The sequence below is a fragment of the Lineus longissimus genome, chromosome 8 (assembly GCF_910592395.1).
Source record: "Lineus longissimus chromosome 8, tnLinLong1.2, whole genome shotgun sequence".
Classification (NCBI taxonomy): domain Eukaryota; kingdom Metazoa; phylum Nemertea; class Pilidiophora; order Heteronemertea; family Lineidae; genus Lineus; species Lineus longissimus.
In genome coordinates this window covers 16,837,372-16,861,189 of record NC_088315.1, presented here as the reverse complement: position 1 = coordinate 16,861,189, position 23,818 = coordinate 16,837,372, and the positions used below count along the sequence as shown (strand labels likewise).

Sequence of the window (23,818 nt, the reverse complement as noted above, 5' to 3'; positions counted from 1 at the left end):
GGTTTCATTTTTACAAGTCTTGTTGTGTTGCCATTCATTTTGTAATTTCTTTGAAACTACTTAGGCCTTGATTCTGAAAGTTGTGCCCTAAGCAGCAAAGATATTCCTAAATCAGATCCTAAACTTTCAGCTCCATAGCTTGCTTATTCTGGCCAGGGCTGGTCTTTGAATTTGGGTTGTTGGCTGCAAAATCATGACTTTTTGTCGATTTTGTCCTCTTTCGTCGCTTTTGGCACAGTTGTACCACTCTTGGAAATGTCTCTCATTTCTCCAAAAATGTCCAGATATGACTTTCCTTTGTTGGAGAATTGTGGGATGTCATATACATTAGTTTGAAAAAATTCTCAAAATGTTAACCCCTGAAATGTACCTTCATTGAGACAAGACCACTAATGAATATTCATAGGTTGGAGGGTCGAGGCCTATCAATTAGACGAGTGCATGTTTTTAACTCTCACGTACATATTTGGAGAGGTATTGAAAAAATATTTGTTGTGGCAAGTCTACAGATATAAAGAAATTATTTGATGAAAAAATTAATTTCGAATTTTGCTAATTGGGTAATAGGGGGCGTGTTTTGAATTTTTCTGCCAGTTGGCTGAAAAGAGTGGAAATATCAAAGTCTGTCTAATTTGTCGATTATCAAAAAAGTTCCGTGGTCAACTACCAGTTTATTTTTCACCATTTACTTGCCCGACTGTCCGGAATAACATAATCTAAATTTCAGATTCACAACCCCACGCAGTATTTGATGCGTCGCGGTCAAACATTGACAATTTAACTGCTAAAAGGCTTAAAAAATCAATTGTGGTCTTGTCTCTGCACACTGTACGTTTCGGTGTTAGCAACTCTCAGTCAGTAACGCCAGATTAACACAGTGTTAATCCGGTATTAGCTCGGTGTTTACCAAGACCATGTTTTTTTTCTGGCAGCAGTTCACATTAAAACTGTACTGGTGTTAACACTGACACCAGTGTTAACTCAGATATTTGACCTCACCAACTGTATTGATCATGTTGATTACGAACACTACGAAATTAAATTTGCACGAAACATGTTATTGTTTCACTATTTTGAATAAAACGTCGATATAAGCCTATAGACATTGGAATCAATGAAATTATAATAAGGCTTTATCAAAGGGTAATTTCCAGCAGGGCATATTTAGTGAGAGTGGAAATCCCCACTGGCATTACGACTCACACATTCGAGCAACTCGACATTTCTATATCATATAAACTGTGCCACCACATCCCTCCAAGCATTACGGTCGTGAGACATCTGTGTCGACACCTCTCGTGCAGGCCAACGCTCTCTGCATCGCGGGCTACAACGTCATATCCATTCGTCGTGCCCAGCATAATTCCCTTCGCCGTTATTATCTGTTTCCCAATTCAACACTATTTTGGGAAGTCATTCTGGACACATTCGACACAAGTGTCGAAACCAACGAAGTCCTTTTCGACAACAGCGAAACTGTCGACTGGGGGATTGACCTGTCCTTGGCTTACGGTATTTAGCTCAATCATTACTCATAGCGAAATGAATGGGGAAAACCCAAAAAGTGGTACATGTATATGTACCTGCGATTTATTTTTTCACACCAGGTGCGGCAATTTTGTTTTCCATATATGGCAAATGCGTCATAATTTATTCATTTATTGATACGAATGAATTGACGTTTTTGGTTTTGGAAATCCCCATTGAGTTCGCACGCCGGTCACCACACTGAATGACCTACTTTTTGTTTTAGCGCGCGATAATTAGTTCGCTTAGCTCTCGCAAGGATCCCAATTTTTTTCTCGAAAAACGTACATTCTACATGCAATGACGATGCTGCATAAATTATGCCATATATATGGAAAACAAAATGGCCGCACCTGGTGTGAAAAAATAAATCGCTATGTACCTATTTCTATGCCTATTGAAAAACACGATGAAATGCACTTGCATGAAATTGGACAACGGGAACGTGGTCTGCAACTTCCGCTTAGGGAGTGCTCATTAATTGGCTGAATACATTTACCCCACACGATTAACTATGGATAAACGCACGAGAACGGACCTTTAGCTCCGATATTTTCTATTTGTATACTAGAGTTAACACTTACCCGATAAGAAAAAAACAACAGAAGTACGGGTACTGTTTGGTCGACGTTTTTGGAGAGGCAGAGTTGGTTTTCGGCGTTGGATGGATGAGTTCCCGGTATTCCCTTGAAATTGATGAAAAACAGAAAGTAAATATAAAACCACAGAAAATGCTTTCAAAGTATACACCTTTTGATAATAATTTGTGTGTTTGTCAGTTGTAATTATGATACGTGCTAATTGCAGGGAGTATACGCAGTCTCCAAATAATCACATCTTTATGGTTGAGTATTTGCTGAGATCTACATTATAGGGCCTAGCTGGGTGCATGGCAACAAGCCAACAATGACATGGAAAATTTGCTTTTCAGCAAGAGATTTTCGCGGCAAAAGACTTTCGCAAGAAAAACCTCCTAGCGGAATTCGCGAATTATTCTTTTTCCGTTTTGCGGTAATAAAAGCGATACAAGTAAGGGCATGATAGAGAGAGCACCCAAGATTTATCTCGCGCGACGAATGATGTCACAACTTCTTTCCTTGCTCTGGTAGCTTCGACGTGGTTCTCTCTTCGTCTTTGTTTCCCCCCTCCCCCAGTTTTTGCGTTTGGATTTTACCTGTTTCAGGTTCTTGTGTCAACAGTCGTGGTGAGTTCATCGTATCTTCAAGTGATGAAAACCTATTGAAGCAAGTTGGATAAAACGTCAAGTATCCTTAAATGACTACTGGCATTATTTAGGGCAATATTACCCAGCGGTCGTCTGCCCAGTCACCTCCTATTCTACATAAGTAGTTTCCATCAACAAATTGTACAAAAAAAGGAAAAAATCCAAATCCGACGGAATTATCTCGCTTTTCCAATGTTGACACCGATTTGACCCGAGTTAACTCTCCACGCATCACCTCTTTCCACTTGGAACGAGTCACTAGTAAAGCGTTTCCTGGAGCTAAGACCTACCCCTTGACGTCATGGTGCTGATATCGATTTTTCCAACGTCACGCTGACGATGCTTCATTACCCCGCAACTGCGACGATAAATGGAAATGACGTTGCGTCGTAATAGCGGGGTGACGTGAACGCGTATCTCGGCGTGCCTGCACTCACTTGTCGAGAAAGGTCTTTCGCACCCGAACTTGCGTACTGAAAAAAGCGAATAACGCGTTTTTCTACTATCTGAGAGCTGAAACGAAATTGGGAAAGGTAGTAGATAAAGCTTGGAATCAGTGAAACCATGTAACCAGTGATAAACCTTGGAATAGTTAGTACTAAACCGTGGAATCACTGTGCAAGTTCCGCGTGAAATCGGGCGCGTTCCTTCCACGATTTATACCCTCCCAACTGCCAATCTCGTCCCAGCTGACGTTATTGATTGCAATTTGCCAGTAGTTCCAGAATCAACCTTTTGTGGAGGATGACGTCATCATGAATGCAATGGAAATGTGTTGTTGTCGTTTAAAAATAAACTTATATTCATGACGGGCGGCCATTTGCATGTATCTAATTATTGCTCTTCGATGAAAGCAAAAGTAAGCTTTTGTGATTGTTTTGTATTTCATAAACTAAAATAAATCGCAGGTACATATACATGTACCACTTTTTGGGTTTTCCCCATTCATTTCGCTATGAGTAATGATTGAGCTAAATACCGTAAGCCAAGGACAGGTCAATCCCCCAGTCGACAGTTTCGCTGTTGTCGAAAAGGACTTCGTTGGTTTCGACACTTGTGTCGAATGTGTCCAGAATGACTTCCCAAAATAGTGTTGAATTGGGAAACAGATAATAACGGCGAAGGGAATTATGCTGGGCACGACGAATGGATATGACGTTGTAGCCCGCGATGCAGAGAGCGTTGGCCTGCACGAGAGGTGTCGACACAGATGTCTCACGACCGTAATGCTTGGAGGGATGTGGTGGCACAGTTTATATGATATAGAAATGTCGAGTTGCTCGAATGTGTGAGTCGTAATGCCAGTGGGGATTTCCACTCTCACTAAATATGCCCTGCTGGAAATTACCCTTTGATAAAGCCTTATTATAATTTCATTGATTCCAATGTCTATAGGCTTATATCGACGTTTTATTCAAAATAGTGAAACAATAACATGTTTCGTGCAAATTTAATTTCGTAGTGTTCGTAATCAACATGATCAATACAGTTGGTGAGGTCAAATATCTGAGTTAACACTGGTGTCAGTGTTAACACCAGTACAGTTTTAATGTGAACTGCTGCCAGAAAAAAAACATGGTCTTGGTAAACACCGAGCTAATACCGGATTAACACTGTGTTAATCTGGCGTTACTGACTGAGAGTTGCTAACACCGAAACGTACAGTGTGCAGAGACAAGACCACAATTGATTTTTTAAGCCTTTTAGCAGTTAAATTGTCAATGTTTGACCGCGACGCATCAAATACTGCGTGGGGTTGTGAATCTGAAATTTAGATTATGTTATTCCGGACAGTCGGGCAAGTAAATGGTGAAAAATAAACTGGTAGTTGACCACGGAACTTTTTTGATAATCGACAAATTAGACAGACTTTGATATTTCCACTCTTTTCAGCCAACTGGCAGAAAAATTCAAAACACGCCCCCTATTACCCAATTAGCAAAATTCGAAATTAATTTTTTCATCAAATAATTTCTTTATATCTGTAGACTTGCCACAACAAATATTTTTTCAATACCTCTCCAAATATGTACGTGAGAGTTAAAAACATGCACTCGTCTAATTGATAGGCCTCGACCCTCCAACCTATGAATATTCATTAGTGGTCTTGTCTCAATGAAGGTACATTTCAGGGGTTAACATTTTGAGAATTTTTTCAAACTAATGTATATGACATCCCACAATTCTCCAACAAAGGAAAGTCATATCTGGACATTTTTGGAGAAATGAGAGACATTTCCAAGAGTGGTACAACTGTGCCAAAAGCGACGAAAGAGGACAAAATCGACAAAAAGTCATGATTTTGCAGCCAACAACCCAAATTCAAAGACCAGCCCTGGCCAGAATAAGCAAGCTATGGAGCTGAAAGTTTAGGATCTGATTTAGGAATATCTTTGCTGCTTAGGGCACAACTTTCAGAATCAAGGCCTAAGTAGTTTCAAAGAAATTACAAAATGAATGGCAACACAACAAGACTTGTAAAAATGAAACCGAACTTAGACCGGGGTTAGGTTGGCTCATATTGGGGTCAAATTAAGTTTTTTTCACATTATTTTGGCTTGTTTTGACCTTAAATCATCAGCAATACAATATTCTAAATGAATTAGAGTGATTTGAGCATATTCAAATTTTTCACTAAATTGACCCAAAATGTAGTGTGAATGGAGACAAGACCACAATTGATTTTTTAAGCCTTTTAGCAGTTAAATTGTCAATGTTTGACCGCGACGCATCAAATACTGCGTGGGGTTGAGAATCTGAAATTTAGATTATGTTATTCCGGACAGTCGGGCAAGTAAATGGTGAAAAATAAACTGGTAGTTGACCACGGAAATTTATTGATATTCGACAAATTAGACAGACTTTGATATTTCCACTCTTTTCAGCCAACTGGCAGAAAAAACCCAAAACACGCCCCCTATTACCCAATTAGCAAAATTCAAAATAAATTTTTTCATCAAATACTTTCTTTATATCTGTAGACTTGCCACAACAAAAATTTTTCAATACCTCTCCAAATATGTACTTGAGAGTTAAAAACATGCACTCGTCTAATTGATAGGCCTCGACCCTCCAAACTATGAATATTCATTAGTGGTCTTGTCTCTGCATTAAAAGTTACCTGGAGGCCACCATTACTGCTGCGAATCGAAAAGCACATGATCAGCGAAGCAACCTGCGCAAGTTGGAGCCTGGTCTCCTGTCAAAACCCCCTTGCGATTTACCATGGCAATTACCAATGCACAATACTCGCCAACAGGTGTGCAGGATCATAAGCTTCTCGGACCCGTGTGCCATGTGTTACTCAAATGTTAGAATTTAACTCAACTGGTTGACTTCGCAGCCGCATGCAGGGAAAATGCACTTTTCTGAGTAAATAAAATTCGTTTGGTGAGCACTTGGTTCCAATTCCCAAATTACCGATAAGTTCATCTTCCATGGCTGCATTGACTGGCTTGGTTGACTTTCATCATTTTGACTGACAGCAGATTCGTCGACATTTGCAATATACAGTGTACAAAGTACATAGTACAAAGTTCTATGATAGGCGTTGAAATCATCCAATATATAACCGTAAAATTGAACAAATTTGCAATGGAGAGACGAATTTACATCTGGTTATGATGAAGAAAGGGCAAACTGAAAAGCCGGTTTTGAACACAGGTGGTGTCCGCCGGCTACGACACACCAGCTTTCGACATTACGACATCCGTCATGGTGTGAAATTTCTCTGTACATTTTTTACATACGTACTTTCTTTCACGTTGGATGTCTTTTTTCATAGATGAATGAACGATATATAAATCTATATCATTGGCGAAAAAAAGTCTATGTCTGCATGAATGAGTGGTCCTGGTAACATACCTGGGGACGCAAGCATGACATTATTACCGTTGAGTCCACATTGCCAAACAAGTTTGTTTTGCAAGGAGTTGTCCTCGAAAACGATGTGCACAGTGGTTGCAGACAGGTTCAACGAAACAAACACATTTGTTTTCATATAACAACATCGACCTAAGTCTTTTCGCATTTCCAAATCGCTATCTTCTTGATCATCATACTTAAAAATCACGGTCATTCCTTCCTCACACATTATGTCAAATGCTTCCCGTCCTGTTAACTCTTGACTCGATAATGCATAGAATAATAAAACTAAATTCTGGTGCAATTATCAACATGGGGAATACTATCTGAGGGGATGACAAAGGCTGAGCTAGATGTCAAGCGATTTGAAAGTTTTAATGAAATAAACCGCTTCTTTTGATTGTGAATTGTACCTTGCTGTTTGGATCTGATCCAGATTGAATTTTATCAATTGGCAGTAGTGGCTATTTAGTTTCTTAACCGAAATGAATGATCTGCATGGCCTAGTTAGGATGCAGCAAACGGCGCAAGCAGAGGCACTCGGGATATGTCTAGTCGGTGCGCGTGAGGACAGAGGCAATGGGACTCTTATTCGCATGAATATTCGCCCTGAAAAAAGATATTTTGTGTCAAAAAAGAAAGAAAGCTAACTCACTTCCACTGCTGATTGTCATTTTGGACATGCATCACATTGATATGTACAATTTTAGCTCTTATCAATATCAAAGCCTACCTCATGTGCAATATCTGCTATCATAAAACTCATGCATCTGACCCCAAGTGATTAGAGTGTAAAATCACCTTATACCGCAGAGGTGGCACCCAACATGTACATGTACTAGATTGACACAATTGCGTATTTCGTGCCATCTTAAGGTAAACAGGTGTAATATTCGCTTCTCCGACGCTTCTTACAAACCCCTGAGACATTAGCCATCATTTGTTGAAATACAGAGATGCACGTCAGTCACCTTTAAGTCACCAAATATAACTGTCAACCTCGATCCAGTACCGTGCTTCTAAGGAATTGCATGAACGGAAATCGCACTCAGAAATCTTAAAATTGGGGTTTCGAATCGGGGTTGCAGTACGCACCCCGAAGGAGACAGCCAATGAAAATACGAGTTTGGGTCTCGCTGTTACAACGTTGTTGAAATTCTCCGACTCGAGTGAAAGCAACGCTCCGATTAGGCGCAATAACTTCTACGCTTGCACTTCAGCCAAATGAGGGCTCGGTGCTGTTTGTCTAGTGTAATGGCACCCAGGGTGCTTATTGTCCTGTCGCTCTCGAACCTGGGTACCATTTGTCGGCACCAAGGACGACATGCACCCTTTCAGCCCTAATTAGCTATACAAGGGGCATAAAGCTTTGTAATTCATCGATGAAGGGAAAAATCATGTAATATGAATAATTTGTCATTTCACCAAGCTCTTTGCTGTTCGTGGCCGTGCTGGCTGTTACGACATCCACCCTTTCAGCCCTAATTAGCTATACATGGGGCATAAAGCTTTGTCAACCATCGATGAAGGGAAAAATCATGTAATATGAATAATTTGTCATTTCACCAAGCCATTCGCTGTTCGTGGCCGTGCTGGCTGTTAAGTCAGCTTGTCTTAGCAATCACCCTTATTCACGCATTAATAAGGTTTTATGCAGAGAAAAGCGAATAGGTTGGCTTATTCCTTGCACCAAAATATTCTTTTGTTTCTCACAATTAGGAAGATTTGTCAACCTGAAAGACTGTTTCATTTATTCAATATTCGTTACTGACACCAGGTATATCTTTGATAAGATAGCAAGTAGCATTCTTTATTTTATTTCACATTTTAGGTGGTTTCGATAGACTTTGGACAGTTCTAACAATACAATAGAAAGGAATGTTCTGTCACTGTTCCAACCATCATCACATTTCAAAGGTTACCTGGCCTGAAATGAATACGGGATGACAGATAGATCACGGTCATGATCAGTTATAAACTGACACACCTGCATCAAAGGGGTCTCTTCTCCACCGAATACTACATCCACACACTACAAAGTTTTCACATGTATTACTTGTAACCTTACTGTTGAGAAGTACAAAAGGTAGCTCATCAAAGTAGATTCTATTTTTAGACACTGTGAGCTATAATTGCTAATTTCCATATTACTACCCACCCACTGCATTGGCCTAAGCTCTACCATGGCATCACTCATTACTAATTCATATGTGTGTGTATTATACTATCGGCACATAGGGGGATAAAAGAACACAACAGGACCATCGCCTCAAAATTGGGCTCAGTTGTAAAAACAGCTGCACATACAATGCAACATGGCATTTCAATTGAAGTTTTTTTAAAACTAATCCGTCTTTGCTGATGGTAAATACAGTAGCCCCGCAGTGGACTGCCCTTAGTCCATCATATCTGATAGCGTTTGAAATAATGGCCGATGGTCGATCTAAATTTGATCATTGCGCTGCGCGGCCGGGCGCTTAAAAAAGGCGGTCCTTTTCTATGCATGCATGTCAGCTTTGGCTGGAATAATACCACGGCACTCCACGTGTGTAGCGGGATATGCAAGGAGGAATAACTGATCCTTGTCTCCTATATTGCTCAAACCAACCTGATATCCACTGCCAGTAGGATGCAATATTGGCTGCAGTGAGTTTCTTATTCGATAACAAGAGCTTGGTTACGTAATAAGTTCCAATCACATGGCAGAGTGGCTGTTTGCTTCCGAAGCGAAAATTGAGGTCCGGGTCTTGTGCATATGTCAGTCTCATGTTTTGAACGATCTTTTTCGTTTTGCCTAAACTGAAATGTAGAGACATAGCCAAACGGTCTAGGAAAACGTGTATCCGTACCCACTGATTGATGATACATTTTGGTAGCATGATATTTTTGCCAGGATTTTCATGCCCTTTCAAATCAAATGCATCTTTCGCTATGTGCAGAGTCAATTCACACCGTACTCTGCCCCGCTTCTTCTTTGTTATCTTCATACAAATGTTAAGTACCATGTAGGCCCCTATCCTCAACCTGACCTCGACAATCGAATAGATTATTCGCGTATCATTGAAAAGAAAGAAAGCAAGGAATGCAAGGGTCAGTGTAGGGGATGGAATGCGTAGGTATATTGACAGTTGACCCTTTTTTCCTTTACATGTTAACTCTTTGGCATCGTGTATTGCGCCGGGACCGACCACCAAACGCGTTACTCCTCTCCAAGAATGTCGATCTCCAACTATATTATCATCAACGTTGAACCTGTCGAACGGCCAACACCACAAACCAGAGCTCGCCCCAGATACTATTTCAAGTGAAATTGTTGCCAATGTCAACGCCATGACAGTTGAGTATTTCAATTCCTCACGTGATTTTCAAGCTGGGAGTTTCTTAAAGGGTCGTTAATGGGTGTCGACTCCATTTTTGCAAAGTTGCCCACAAATTTATCGTAGATGTGGTTATAACTGTGTCGCGACAACACTAACATTACACTCACTCGTGGTTGTCGCACGAGACACGCACTGAAAACCATTATAATTGAAGACCAGGCGTTCAAATGAGTACGGTTCCAGGGATGCTTACCTGACCCAAATGCACAGTGCATCATGTATAGAAGAAGGGAAACCTGATCCGGAGGTTGGCACTATCAATGTAGGCCGTCATTCATTTACTTTGTGTCGGGCAATTTGATTGGCCATCCGTTTATGATGGTGCGTCCGACAGATTACCTGGCGAGAGTTATCGGCGGTGAAAGGAAGAGACTTTAGGAGTGATATTCACCGCCGATAAGTATGGCATGCATAAATGGCTATATCCTCAAAATGGATAGAGCAAATTGCATGGGGTTTTCTGTATTGTATAAATTGTTAGGTGCACTTTTGAAATCGTCTTACAGCAGGAAATGGCAAAATACCTGGAGTCATGGCCTTTAACTGAAAGATATATCGTCATAGTAATTGTCGCATTTTTATTGCAGTATGTTTGTTCTTCTTCTGGTTCATCAGTAAATTATTCTTACTGAACGTGTTTGATGCTTTTCCAATTTCGTTTTAGCTCTCAGATAGTAGAAAAACGCGTTATTCGCTTTTTTCAGTACGCGCAAGTTCGGGTGCGAAAGACCTTTCTCGCCACGTGAGTACAGGCACGCCGAGATACGCTTTCACGTCACCCCGCTGTTAAGCCCGCAGCACACTAGCCGCCAACTTCGGCTTTCACAGGCGTTTTTTGCCGCAAGAGTCCTGAACTCCTGAAAAATCCCTAGTCTGCTACGAACGGCGTCGGCGAACGCGACTTGACGCCACTTGCCGCAACTAAACGCCAAATATCTAACATGTTTGATTTTTGACGCGTGTCGCCGCGTTTGAACGCAAGACGAAGCCAGGTGTGCTACGGATGGCCGCCTGACTTGGAGTCGGCGGCGATGGTATGGCCAATCAGCTTGCGTCTTGATGTCACCTGATTTCAAAATGGCAGCCTAAAGTGGCGGAAAAGATGCTACTGGACGCCGATTCTGGGCAGGTGTGCTCTGACCGGGATCCACTGGCCGCCAACTTTGGCGTCGTGAGGCGTCAGCTGAACGCTTCTTGTCGCCGAAGTTGGCGGCTAGTGTGCTGCGGGCTTTACGACGCAACGTCTTTTCCATTCATCGTCGGCGTTGTGGAGTAATGAAGCGTCATCAGTGTGACGTTGGAAAAATCGATATCAGCACCATGGCGTCAAATCCATGCACTTGATTGGGAACAACGTTTACATAACGTGGTGTTGATCGTCATCACGTCACCGTGCATTTTTATATCAGTATAACGTGATGTGACGCGAAGTCTTCGTAAACGTTGTTCCCAATCAAGTGCATCGATGTATAGTGCATCGTTCCAAGTGGAAAGATGTGATGCGTGGAGAGTTAATTCGGGTCAAATCGGAGTCAACATTTGAAAAGCGCGATAATAGCATGCCGCGAAGTTACTATCTATAGCTCACAAGATCATTTGCATAAGATATTGATGACGTTTTAGTCACGTGACAGGCGTACATCGACACTTATTTCTACGCATTTGAGCTTATTCCAAAGTAAATTATCTTTGACCCTGCATTGTTTTTAGCATGAATGATACCATAGAGTCAGAGAGAGAAATATTCAGAACAATTATGTAGTATTTCCAACACTCGGACATGTGCCAGATTGAATCTAACTGCCCAAGTCAGAAAGCCTGAATCCATTACGAAACCGCATTTTGTCCGACATTGCCTGTAATTCAGCGATGGGGAAATAGAGGGCAGCAGCTGCAGTGACGTCATCTTCGCGGAATGCTGTTCAGTCAGATTTGTAAATGTTTCCTTTTTTTGTGCAATTTGTTGATGGAAACTACTTATGTAGAATAGGAGGTGACTGGGCAGGCGACCGCTGGGTAATATTGCCCTAAATAATGCCAGTGGTCATTTAAGGATACTTGACGTTTTATCCAACTTGCTTCAATAGGTTTTCATCACTTGAAGATACGATGAACTCACCACGACTGTTGACACAAGAACCTGAAACGGGTAAAATCCAAACGCCAAAACTGGGGGGGGGGGGGGAAGACGAAGAGAGAACCACGTCGAAACTGCCAGAGCAAGGAAAGAAGTTGTGACGTCATTCGTCGCGCGAGATAAATCTTGGGTGCTCTCTCGATCATGCCCTTTTATTATCGCAAAACGGAAAAAGAATATTTTTGCGAATTCCGCGAGGAGGTTTTTCTTGCGAAAGTCTTTCGCCGCGAAAATCTCCATGTCATTGTTGGCTTGTTGCCATGCACCCAGCTAGGCCCTATAATGTAGATCTCAGCAAATACTCAACCATAAAGAGGTGATTATTTGGAGACTGCGTATACTCCCTGCAATAAGCACATATCATAACTACAACTGACAAACACACAAATTATTATCAAAAGGTGTATACATCGAAAGCATTTTCTGTAGTTTTATTTATTTAACTCTGTTTCTCATCAATTTCAAGGGAATACCGGGAACTCATCCACCCAACGCCGAAAACCAACTCTGCCTCTCCAAAAACGTCGACCAAACAGTACCCGTACTTCTGGGTTTTTTTTCTTATCTGGTAAGCGTTAACGCTTGTATACAGATAGAAAATATCGGAGCTAAAGGTCCGTCCTCGTGCGTTTATCCATAGTTAATCGTGTGGGGTAAATGTATTCAGCCAATTAATGAGCACTCCCCAACCGGAAGTTGCAGACGACGTTCCCGTTGTCCAATTTCATGCAAGTGCATTTCATCGTGTTTTTCAATAGGCATAGAAATAGGTACATATACATGTACCACTTTTTGGGTTTTCCCCATTCATTTCGCTATGAGTAATGATTGCGCTAAATACAGTAAGCCAAGGACAGGTCAACCCCCCAGTCGACAGTCTCGTTGTTGTCGAAAAGGACTTCGTTGGTTTTGACACTTGTGACGAATGGATCCAGAATGAATTCCCAAAATAGTGTTGAAGTGGCAAACAGATAATAACGGCGAAGAGGACGATGCTGGGCACGCTGAATGGATGTGATGTTGTAGTCCACGATGCAGAGAGCGTTGGCCTGCACGAGAGGTGTTGACACAGGTGACTCACGACCGTAATACTTGGAGGGATGTGGTGGCACAGTTGACAAAGAAATGTCAAGTTGCTGGAGTGTGTGAGTCGAAATGCAAGTGGGGATTTTCACTCTCACTAAATATGCGCTGCTGGAAATAACCCTTTGACAAAGCCTTTTTATAATTGCATTGATTCCAATGTCTATATGCTTAAATCAACAATAACACGTTTCGTGAAAATGAAAATCAATAGCGTTCATAATCAATACAGTGTAATATTCTAACCGCGAAATCTCATCTTTTCCATACATATACATGCCGTCACATGTTACGTTGCGGATAAAAATATCCAGATCAAATCAAAATTTACCAAAAGGGATATACCAAATTGCAAATGCGTATGAATTTAATTCCAGTTGTAATGATACTGAAATATCAGAAATAATGTCTTATTAACCGTCCATACTCCTTGCGCAGTGATATTAGTTTGATGAGGTGGTCCAACTCTCATTGCTGAAATTGGCCGCCATTGAAATCTGAATGTGTGGAAATCGCTCATCCTCGAAACAACAAGACTTTCTGTGGCTTTTTTTTATTCCAAAACTTAAAAACAGATTGTCATATTGCATTACAAATTTTTGTCAAAACAAATTCTTCCTAAAAAAAGTGATTTTGAGGGTTTTATGCGCACTATTTTGATAGCGTAAAGAAGATTGCTATGTTGACTGTGATCATGTTTCTACGCGCAGTCGATGATTTGAAGCGACGTTAGTTTTGGCCCTTAAACAATGTTAAACAGATTTAATCGGCTCAAAATGGGAATAAATATTCACTATGGTAGTATTAAACAGGGTTACATTACAGCAGACTCGAAGATCTTTAAGTAAATCGCCACATTTACAGCATTTTGTTCGAGTGTTCTTGCCGTGTACATTTGTGTACATTACAAATGCAATACATGTTAAATGGAAGCCAATACTTGCAGAGAGAATATGCTTATCGCTTTGAAAATTATCGCTGCTTTGGAGAATGATTCTCGTCTTGAATATTGACTGTATGGCCTTGTTTCAAACTTTTTGACAATGCATCATTTTGTGTTGTCCACTTCAATATATAGTAGCTTTCTCATGGCCTTTTGGTGTTTCTTGAAGAGTTGAAGATGGTACATGTGCATTAAAATCAGTCAAAAATAGATAAAATAAGGGGCACGAGTTAGATAAATTGAATACAGCGGGGATTCCAATAGGCCTTTCGAGGGACAGAACATGTCGGCACAAAAAGCACCAGTAGTTGAGCCAACATGTTACCGTACCAATATAGTTTATTGACCTTGCAGTTCATTTTCTGAGATATTCATGTCACAGCACAGCGTACACCACATCTATATCACACATGACACTATGCATTTTTATGATGGAACCCATCTTGTTTCCATAAATGATGTTTATGTCCCAACCCTCCTGCCAGACTCCACTGGATGGATCAATAGCGCTGATTTAGGTCTCCTGATTCATGACTTCAGCTCTCGAGATGCTGGCAACGGACGCTCGCGGTAGAATTTGTAGGCTATATGCGACCATTGATTCTATGAAGGGTTGTGATATTGGCAGTGTTGAAGAACATCGTAATCTTGAATTTTGAACACGTACTGATATTTCAAATTGTGTACAGCGCTCGTCTTCTCAACTGCAGTTTGTTTTACCCCAGCTATTGGCATGTGCACTGTATATTGAGATTCGAGCTCTACTCCCTGGGAAGCATACACGTATCACCAAGCTACATGTACTCAGCGCTGATGACTGGCATTGACATTTTGATATTTCTGCCAGGCCGACGATATGCCCTTGGGTGGAAGAGAAACAAGTAGGGTCGAATGCCTTACCAAAGGACATAAAGGCAAACAGCACTCACTACTGATTATCTCGAGAGTCCAACCAACGACATTGTGATTTTGAGTCCGGGTCTCTTGCAATGATGATCCCCATTGATAGTGCATTCCACAACCAATCCCTTTAATAGCATTCCGCGAAGATGACATCACTGCAGCTGCTGCCCTCTATTTCCCCATCGCTGAATTACAGGCAATGTCGGACAAACAAGCGGTTTCGTAATGGATTCAGGCTTTCTAACTAGGGCAGTTAGATTCAATCCGGCACATGTCCGAGTGTTGGAAATACTACATAATTGTTCTGAATATTTCTCTCTCTGACTCTATGGTATCGGGCGTTTCCAGTGATATACGACACAAAGTGGTTGTCTTCATGCAATCACATTGGAAACGCATTTTAAAATAGATGTTACGGGGCACGTCATCATCGTGTACATTCGGGAAAAACTCCCTAACGAGACCTTACTCAAACAAAGCCTATTTATCATCATACACGATCCCCTACTCGTCTTGTTGAGTGTACTTGAAAAATATTGCTTCAAATGGCTCGTTAAGTTTTTTAGATATTGGTACTTTTGAGGTTCTGATCAAATGCAGAGTCTTTCAAAATAAATGTAACTACGTGTATTTCTATATTTCAGCGCGCATTTGACCACGAGGTATTTTGAATGTGATTGGTTAAGAAGCCGATTCCAGATAAGGATTTCTGGCGAAAATACGTTGAATTCAGATGTTACTTAGTGCGGAGTGAGGACCAATGGAAGAAAGTATACGAACTGGACGAACATGACGAACAACGTGTTCAAGGGGCAATCATGCGACAACAAATAAGGATCAAAACTGATCTTCAATAAAACAAACTTATATTGTATAAGTTGTTTTTCTTCACAAAATAAGGTGATAGTTCGATGCTGTGTCTGCTTATTATTTGGCTATCAGCTTTTTTTTCAGAAAATGAAGTGACAGTTTGATGCTGTGTTTGATGCTGTGTCTGACTATTACTTAGCGATAAGCTTTTTTCAGAAAATAAGGTGACAGTTTGACAGTTTTATACTGTGTCTGAATATTACCTAGCTACCCCCCCCCCCCCCCCACACACACACACGTGTCCTCAAATGATGATACAAATTTTAAAAAGTAGTGCTAAGTGTTTTGTTGAAAATCAGCAGCTCTTTAAGTCACTTTTTCATTAGTTAAAAATTTCATTAGTTTTGCCGTCATACAAATAGCGTTAGTTCAGAAATAAAACGACAGAAGATATCAACATATCAGAATACTATAAAATATGTAAGGGGTCTAATCTTTTTGCAAACAACTGTAGTCTATCTCCTCACATAAGTGCTTATTGATGAATTGCGATGAAATGATCCACAGACACATGAAAACCAGTAATTATCGTATGCGATACTCAGATTATTGGCGTCAGCACATGTAAGAGGCCATGTAACTTGCAGTAACTTGAATAAATGCCTTAGGATTTCTAAGGAGTGTCATTATACTTGAATTACTAATGAACGCGAGGCTCTTAACGACTTTTGGCATACAAATTTGTTTGATTAGATTGTGGCTCAACAGATGGGTTCCCTACATTGTTCTACTCAGTAACTTCATCAAGATATCACTGCGCCGGACGAATGAATATTTTATGAGCTCAGAGACAGTAATGAAATCAGAGGCAAAGCATTGCTGACCAGCATCACGTTTGTACATGTATCCTATATGTATTACTGCATATTTTTGAATGGAATAACTCCAGTCCGTGTGCATAGTTATAACATCTGTGAATTGGCAAGTTGGAACGAAATTTCCACAGACGAAGTAAGAAGAAGCATTTCAACCTGGACGGTACGCAGAAGAAGAAGGTAAATTGGGCACCTGCTCAAAAATAAGGCATTTTCATATATCAAGTGATATCGAAATTTTGGACTTGCATTCTTGACTTAGGTATAGGGCCAAGCAAATTGAAATTTGCAGAAGCTAGATCATGAGGGCCGAATATAAAAAATATCGATGTAAAACTGACTTTGTTATCGGACTTTCAAAACGGTTCTTTTTTCAGATCACCCGATATATAAACTAGTACATGCATTCATTTAGAAGAGTTAGAGGCAGAGCAATTCACAATGGGAAGTTGTAATTTACTGTCACGTGGTGCGGTTCGGACTAGAATTTTCGATGATTACCTAAGCAATTGACCAATGAGAGGGTTTGTTTTCATTTACATCTAGCACGTGGCCTAGAAATCACGTGATAGGGAAACAAGTTGTCCATAATTGAAAGCGAGATCAAGCAGCAGGTTGCCCCCCTTGCCCCCCTTGCCCCCCCAAAAAAAAAACAACCTGTGCCTGAATTGAGATCCCGGATAATAAGACAGTTGAAGATACTTGCCCCTAATGCAGTAATAAAGAGATAATAAAGCTGTAATTATAGGACAGTGATTGCACACCCCATCCCCATCCCCACCCTACCCCATCCTTAGCACGGATGCTAACCAGGTCGGTGAACTTCACTCTCTCATTCATGACCACATCTTGCGCAGTACAAATTATCCCCGCCAATAAATTTCTCGCCCAGGAGCCAGGTTTGTCTCAGCACCAATAGTGGCGCTCCTCGCTTCCGAAGTTGCATTACGATAGTGATCCGCACCACGCGACGGTAAATTAGAACTTCCCATTCACAATACACAAGAAATCAATGGAAATCATGATATTAATGTAACAAAAACTACTCCACAATATCTGATAAAAGAGAGGAGTCAACATTGATTTATCCCTCCAATCTCTGGTCGATAAAATCAATTTGTTAACACACCAGAACCATGTGAAGTCACAACGGAACATTGATTCGGAAATGGGGATTGTAGATGGTGTCAGGCTCGTGTATTCAGGCACGAGTGTGGATTGCAGGCGCCCTACGCTTGATTGATGGTTTCAAACTCATGCTTACACGAGTCTGCGTTAGTCGGATGCATAACTCATGTACCCCGTTCCATTTAAGGTTCGGAATGGGGGGTACACTTTTTCGTCCAAAATCACTGTCAAAAACACGTTTTTTTGGGCGGGATCGCTGGGGGAGTGGGATTTGTCCCTTCAGACCCTCGGTGGCTAGGCCAATGGCCTCATGTCTCTCAAGATATCTTCTCACAATCATACCAGGTTGTGCCCGTCGGTTACGTCATGCACTTCGCAGGCCTAGGCTACAATGCTCGAATATACGCAAGCAAAAAATTAAAAAAACACTCATGCAAGCTATACGGAATCTGTTTTGCGCCAATCCTAAATTTTATGTAGCATTCATTCATCGCTGAAAAATTCACACTAAATGGCTCCAGCAGAAAAGGTTTAAACCCCCCGACAATAAAATTATGCATGCATAAATGTCGGGAATTTGTGCCGGAGCGGAGACCCATTACGTCAAAGGCCGGCGTGGCGTACATGTAACCGATGGTTAACACATGAAATTATGCACTTTCCTAATTTTGGATTTAAGTGTTTCTTGGCCTCGCGATGAGAGTTTCCAAGCTATGATAGATGTAAAAAATTACGTTTATCGGCATGTTACAGAAGTGAGACTTTTGGTATACATGTGCGTACGGAAACGCCTAAGAAACGTTTTCCAACGTCTTACTGGTAAGTCTGTAAAAGCAAAATAAGTGACTTTTAAAGGGACAACCCGGGGTGGGAGTTTACCTGTCAGGAGAATCTGCCACCCCATGCGCCCCACGTGTCAATGGGATCTCTTATTATTTCCTCTCAATGCTTATTTCGCAAAGCGATTTCACAAGAGTGGCCAGGCAGTTTTGGACATATGGCTTGTGAATGTCAGTCAGGCCTACGGTTTTATCCCGTTAGTGCAATGTCTATTGCAGTTTAACGATTTTCAATTACATGTATCCTGTTTTTGGAGATGTCACGGTCTTGCTGGAAGTCATCTTTTGCAAACCAATGTATCTCCTGCCAAAGTTGTCCCTTTAAGTACAACGACTTCACTTCATGAACGCATGTAGCACATTTTGCCCGTGTATATATTGTGTAGTAAAGATCTAGGCAAATGACAGACTGGGGAACTTAAGTGGCGATCAATAAAATCGCAAATTCTTCTGTGAATCACAGGTGGCCGTCAATTGGCTAAATGAAGCCCCAAGTGGATGCTTATTTTCGGAACTTAGTAACATGTCCTATTACCACGGGAATATCCAATGGGATTCTATCGCATTCCCTGAACGCAAATTGCACTTCTTGGCCTGGACCCGGTATTTCGGGTCTCAGTACAACCAGATAGCTGCAGCAGTGCAGGTAACGATCATTACGTTTACAAGCCCCTTAGACAGATTGGGCCTATTGTTCCGTGAGCCTTCCCTGAACAGATAGTCGAGCATAATTGGGTATCAGCTCTCGGAAAATGGGCGGGTTAGAACAAACGATGGACAGCGCGCGATAGGCCTATGACCAACACTGGTCAAACTAAATAGTAATAAAGTCGTTATTTTTCAGTCAATTTTAAATTTAAAAGAAGCTTTTTAGCTCGAAAAATTCATTAATAGGCGAACTGTCTTCCAAAAGCATTGCAGCAAAATATTGTACCATTTTCATTCGTGACTAGACGATCCCACAACTGATTTGCTTATCAGAGGAAGGCAAAGTCTTTGTAACTTGTACCACTCCAAAAGGCGTTTTAGAGCAGTACGAATGGTTTTATCTTCAGAGGGCTGTAAAACGTAATGATAGTGATATAAAAATCGGCAGAATACTAGTATTTCCGAACCAGACTGTCTTGCTTGTCTTGACCCTTTCAATCAATTGTTCATGTATTGAGGCAGCGGAGCTCCAGACATACCAAACTTCCAGCGGTATTGCCTCCGTATCCTTCGCCCCTACGCGCGTTGTCTGAAAGCTCAGCAATGTCAATATATTGAGGGTCAAGATGAGCTACAGATAGCGGCAACTCTGGTATTTCTCGACTTCATGTACTTAACGCAACTGCACTCTGGACCGGATGATTCCTTCACTGAAAGATGTCTCAATGGCAGTGCTATTGTATTAGCAACATTGGATGTTTTGAAAGTTTTGGGTATTATTTTTTTTAAACCTGCAAAATTGATGTATTTGAATTCTCCTGAAGGGCGTGGCTCGTTCGAGTACCTCTTTCATGTGTTCCGAAGGTTAAACACACACCATTTTAGTTAGTTTTTTGCTCGAGGTTTCTAAAAGAAATTTGCCGAGAGCTTGTCTTTGTCCCGAAGTCAAAGACCTCGTAATCATGTTGATAAGCGAAAAACTAATCAAAATCTGATAAAATTACCAGTATTCAAATTCAACATTATGTGCCTTTGCCTATCCTAACAAAGTGAACAAAAAAAGGCTACAGGAAATGTGTACTTACGCGACTGTCCAAATGAGAAATCCGATTTCGATATAGATACCCAGTTGATATTACTGAGCATTCAATAATACAGTTTTCTAAACTAATGCACCACTCATAAATCACACACGCACTACCTTATATCATGAACATACCACAGTTTGAAGTATCCTCAAGTTTATATATGCTCTGAAAGATGACTTCTGTGTGTATATGGCTCATTCTCCAAGCAGAGCGAAGAATATTGTCTCTCTGCCAACACAACTCTCCATTATACCATATGGCCACAGGCGCGCGAAAATGCCAGAATTAATCAACCATCAAGCGATCGATCAGCCTCCACTCAACATACAGAAAACAAATATGCAACCTGGGTATAAAAGAGTACCATTTATACTGTTTTGTAGGTTATGTGAATCAAATCAACTGAGTTGAACTACGATTACGGCAATTATGGTATCGGTACGTGCCTGTGATTATACCAAATACACTGGAGTCGATTTTCAGTAATGGCCGCCTATGTACGCGGACGCAGGGAGCGATTGTCTACTGAGACTAAATATGCCTCGAACATGAACGAGTCAACGTCGGGTGTGGTCACTGGGGATTTGTTTTGAATTACTATAGATTGATCAATTTTCATGCTTCTGTGATGTCATTCCTGTGATATTTATGCTGCATTGGTTTGAAATCATGCACTGTACTACATGGTGTTTATCAACACTAGTGTATCCCAGTTCGTTGGGTGTTATGATAGCAAAAGAATACTATTATTCCTTCGAATCCGCGACATATTGATTGATATGAATAAGGTAAAGACTGCTACAGCTTTAACTTTTGATTTGTACAGAAATGACTCATCCTGTGATGAAATTTTCAGTGTGGTATCCAGGGGTCAGCCCAACAGACCAACGCAAAACGCAGTGCTATAGGAAACGGTTTACCGATGGAAATATATCAGAATCACAAAATAAACATTGTTACCAAAATACACACAAAGGAAAACACAATCAAAACAAAAAAAACGACAACAACGACGATTCTAAGAAAACTAGGCTCTTTTGCATGTCCCTTAGCCAAATGCCTAAATTGAGCACAATAAACTACCACAAGACTAATGAAATGACAGAGCCAACTGGAGCCGAATGCTCAAAGAGACAACAGGAGAGACAAGATAGTCCATCCTGCTCCCTCCTCTCCATGGTCCTAATTAAGACTCTTGTCTACAGGAATGGAAGCCCCAATTAAGCAATAAGAAACACATGAAGTGGAACATGTATAGACATAAACAAAATTTTTTTGAAGGGAATGGCCTCGACATTCAGTGACAGCATCAACTAGTAAGTCCAGACTCGGGTGGAGCTAAAATGTTGGCCAAAACCTCGGCTCTACCTCGGTTTTGGTCAACATTTTAGCTCTATCAGGCCTCTTTTTCCAGAAAGCAACCAATTGAGCTAAAGGAACAGCATTCATCAGATAAATTGAGAGCACGGCCAATATTATATGAGCCAGTTCCAGTTTCCATGGCAACGCAGAGAAAACGGGGTGATATCTGGATGAGGAGAGCTTGCTATGTAGAAGTACGGATACAGATACGGCGTTGCTGTCTCGGACAGCAACCGATTTTAGAGCACAAGAACCGCGAACAGCTTCAAGGACTGATTTCGCAAAGAGCATTCTTTTGATTAAAAGCGCATCGGTTTCCCGCCCTAGTTTGCTACTTTTGCGTCAAGAATTTTGCCGCAGTCGAACAGAGCGGTTCCCGGCAGAAGTGGAATCAAATCTTGGAATTTAAAATCACCCGACCACATGACTGTAGCAACAGGTGCTGATCTGAACGTTCTCGGTATAAAAGCACTTCAGTTTATCAAAAGGGTTCGTGGATTAAAGGGTACCAACGTTCGGCCTACATTTTACCTTTACACGGGTGGTGACAATGAACTTTCTCATTCCCTGTTTATAAGTCCAGCGCAGATCAGCAAGCTGGACTCGATGAAGTTGTAGACAATAGGGCCTGCAGTTGGAGTCCTATTCAGAAAGTCACGACTTGATAATGAATCCATTGCTTTGGTACCGACTAAGGCGGGGTAGAGACATTGTATTGTTCGTAATAAGTACGCTTTAAGATGTGCCATGTATGTCAATAATGTGATGTAATGCAAAAAGCTATTTGTTACATTTACTTGTAAAGTCTTACGTATTCGCGTCAAACTTGTATATATATCTGGTGGTGAATGATACGCAATTCTTATTATAGGAGGATCATGTTTGCCCCGGCGTGATAAAATACAAAACGGTAGAAATAATATTTTACCATTTTGAGTCTCAATTTTCTATAAAGAAGCAAAAACACTGGCATTGGCGGATCGCAACAAGTGGACAAGAATATTTGGTTGAGAACAGAGCGTCAACTAGGACAGGACATCGTTCGTTCTACAAAAAATACTAGACGATTTGAAATGTAGGACCGGAGACCCGGAGAAAACCTATGATGTCCAAGCGAGTCGAAGGTGACAGGCGCCGATGTTACCACTCCCGGAATCCTCCAATTCCTAACTATGGATAAGGTACAATAATGAACAATCCGAAGTTAAATGATCTCCCATACTCCTAGACAGAAGAAAGGCAATAATCATGCATCGCCTCAGAACTTGCCACTTTAAGGCCTGGGCGGGAGTACCTGTCCAAAGGTCCGAGTATAAAGAAGGACTCAACCCGATTCCCGGCAGACAACTCCAGCGAATCGTGATGGCAAATTTTCTATGTCTCCCGAACAAAATATCCCAAATCCCGCTAAAATGATGGATTTCCCGATATTCTTGGCCATATTCGGTCCATTCTATGTCAACCCATAAATACTCATACCTTTAGGGACATTTTTAAAAATCATTACAATATCTTGGCACTTACCTCGCAAATAAAGGAGTTCAGGCCTACCCACATATAAAGTCCACTCACACCAGGGCCTAATTTCCCATAGTTCGACTGTTTTATCAAAGGGTTATCGGAGCACACCTCTTGATGAAATCGACCATTACAAAACAGCTTCAATTGGGGATGCCGATAGACCTGAACCTGCTGGGGCAAACGAACAAATGATTCTTTACCCATCACTGCCCCAAGATTCCGTGGCCTGTATTTATGGTATTTTATGGCAGAAGCTAGCCAAGAACACACAGGGCGTTGTTCTTGAATACGCAGGATTGCGTATAATGTCATCCTTACCCCGCGTTCTGCAGGTTGTTTGGGTGAACATTTAACTGTGCAACATCTTAACCTTCAAAAAATATATCGAACTTACCTTTTTGCTGCCAGAAACCTGTCCTTTAGGTAGCCAGTGAAACACAAAATTCGCCTGCCAAGTGGCTGATAAGTCCTGTTGCACAATTAGG

At 41.1% G+C, this 23,818-nt stretch overlaps 1 protein-coding gene across 2 annotated transcripts in view; it reads right to left on the bottom strand.

The window, feature by feature from the left end:
* Positions 1 to 23,818, bottom strand: part of LOC135492108 (muscle LIM protein Mlp84B-like) — a 202,690-nt gene extending 178,872 nt beyond the window's left edge. The window contains exon 1 of one of the 2 annotated variants that reach the window (XM_064778291.1): positions 23,728 to 23,818. The gene's annotated coding sequence lies outside the window, so the exon portion shown is untranslated. Of the gene's footprint in view, positions 1 to 20,447; positions 20,593 to 23,727 lie in introns of those variants that run through there. The other variant, XM_064778292.1, reaches the window with a different exon arrangement.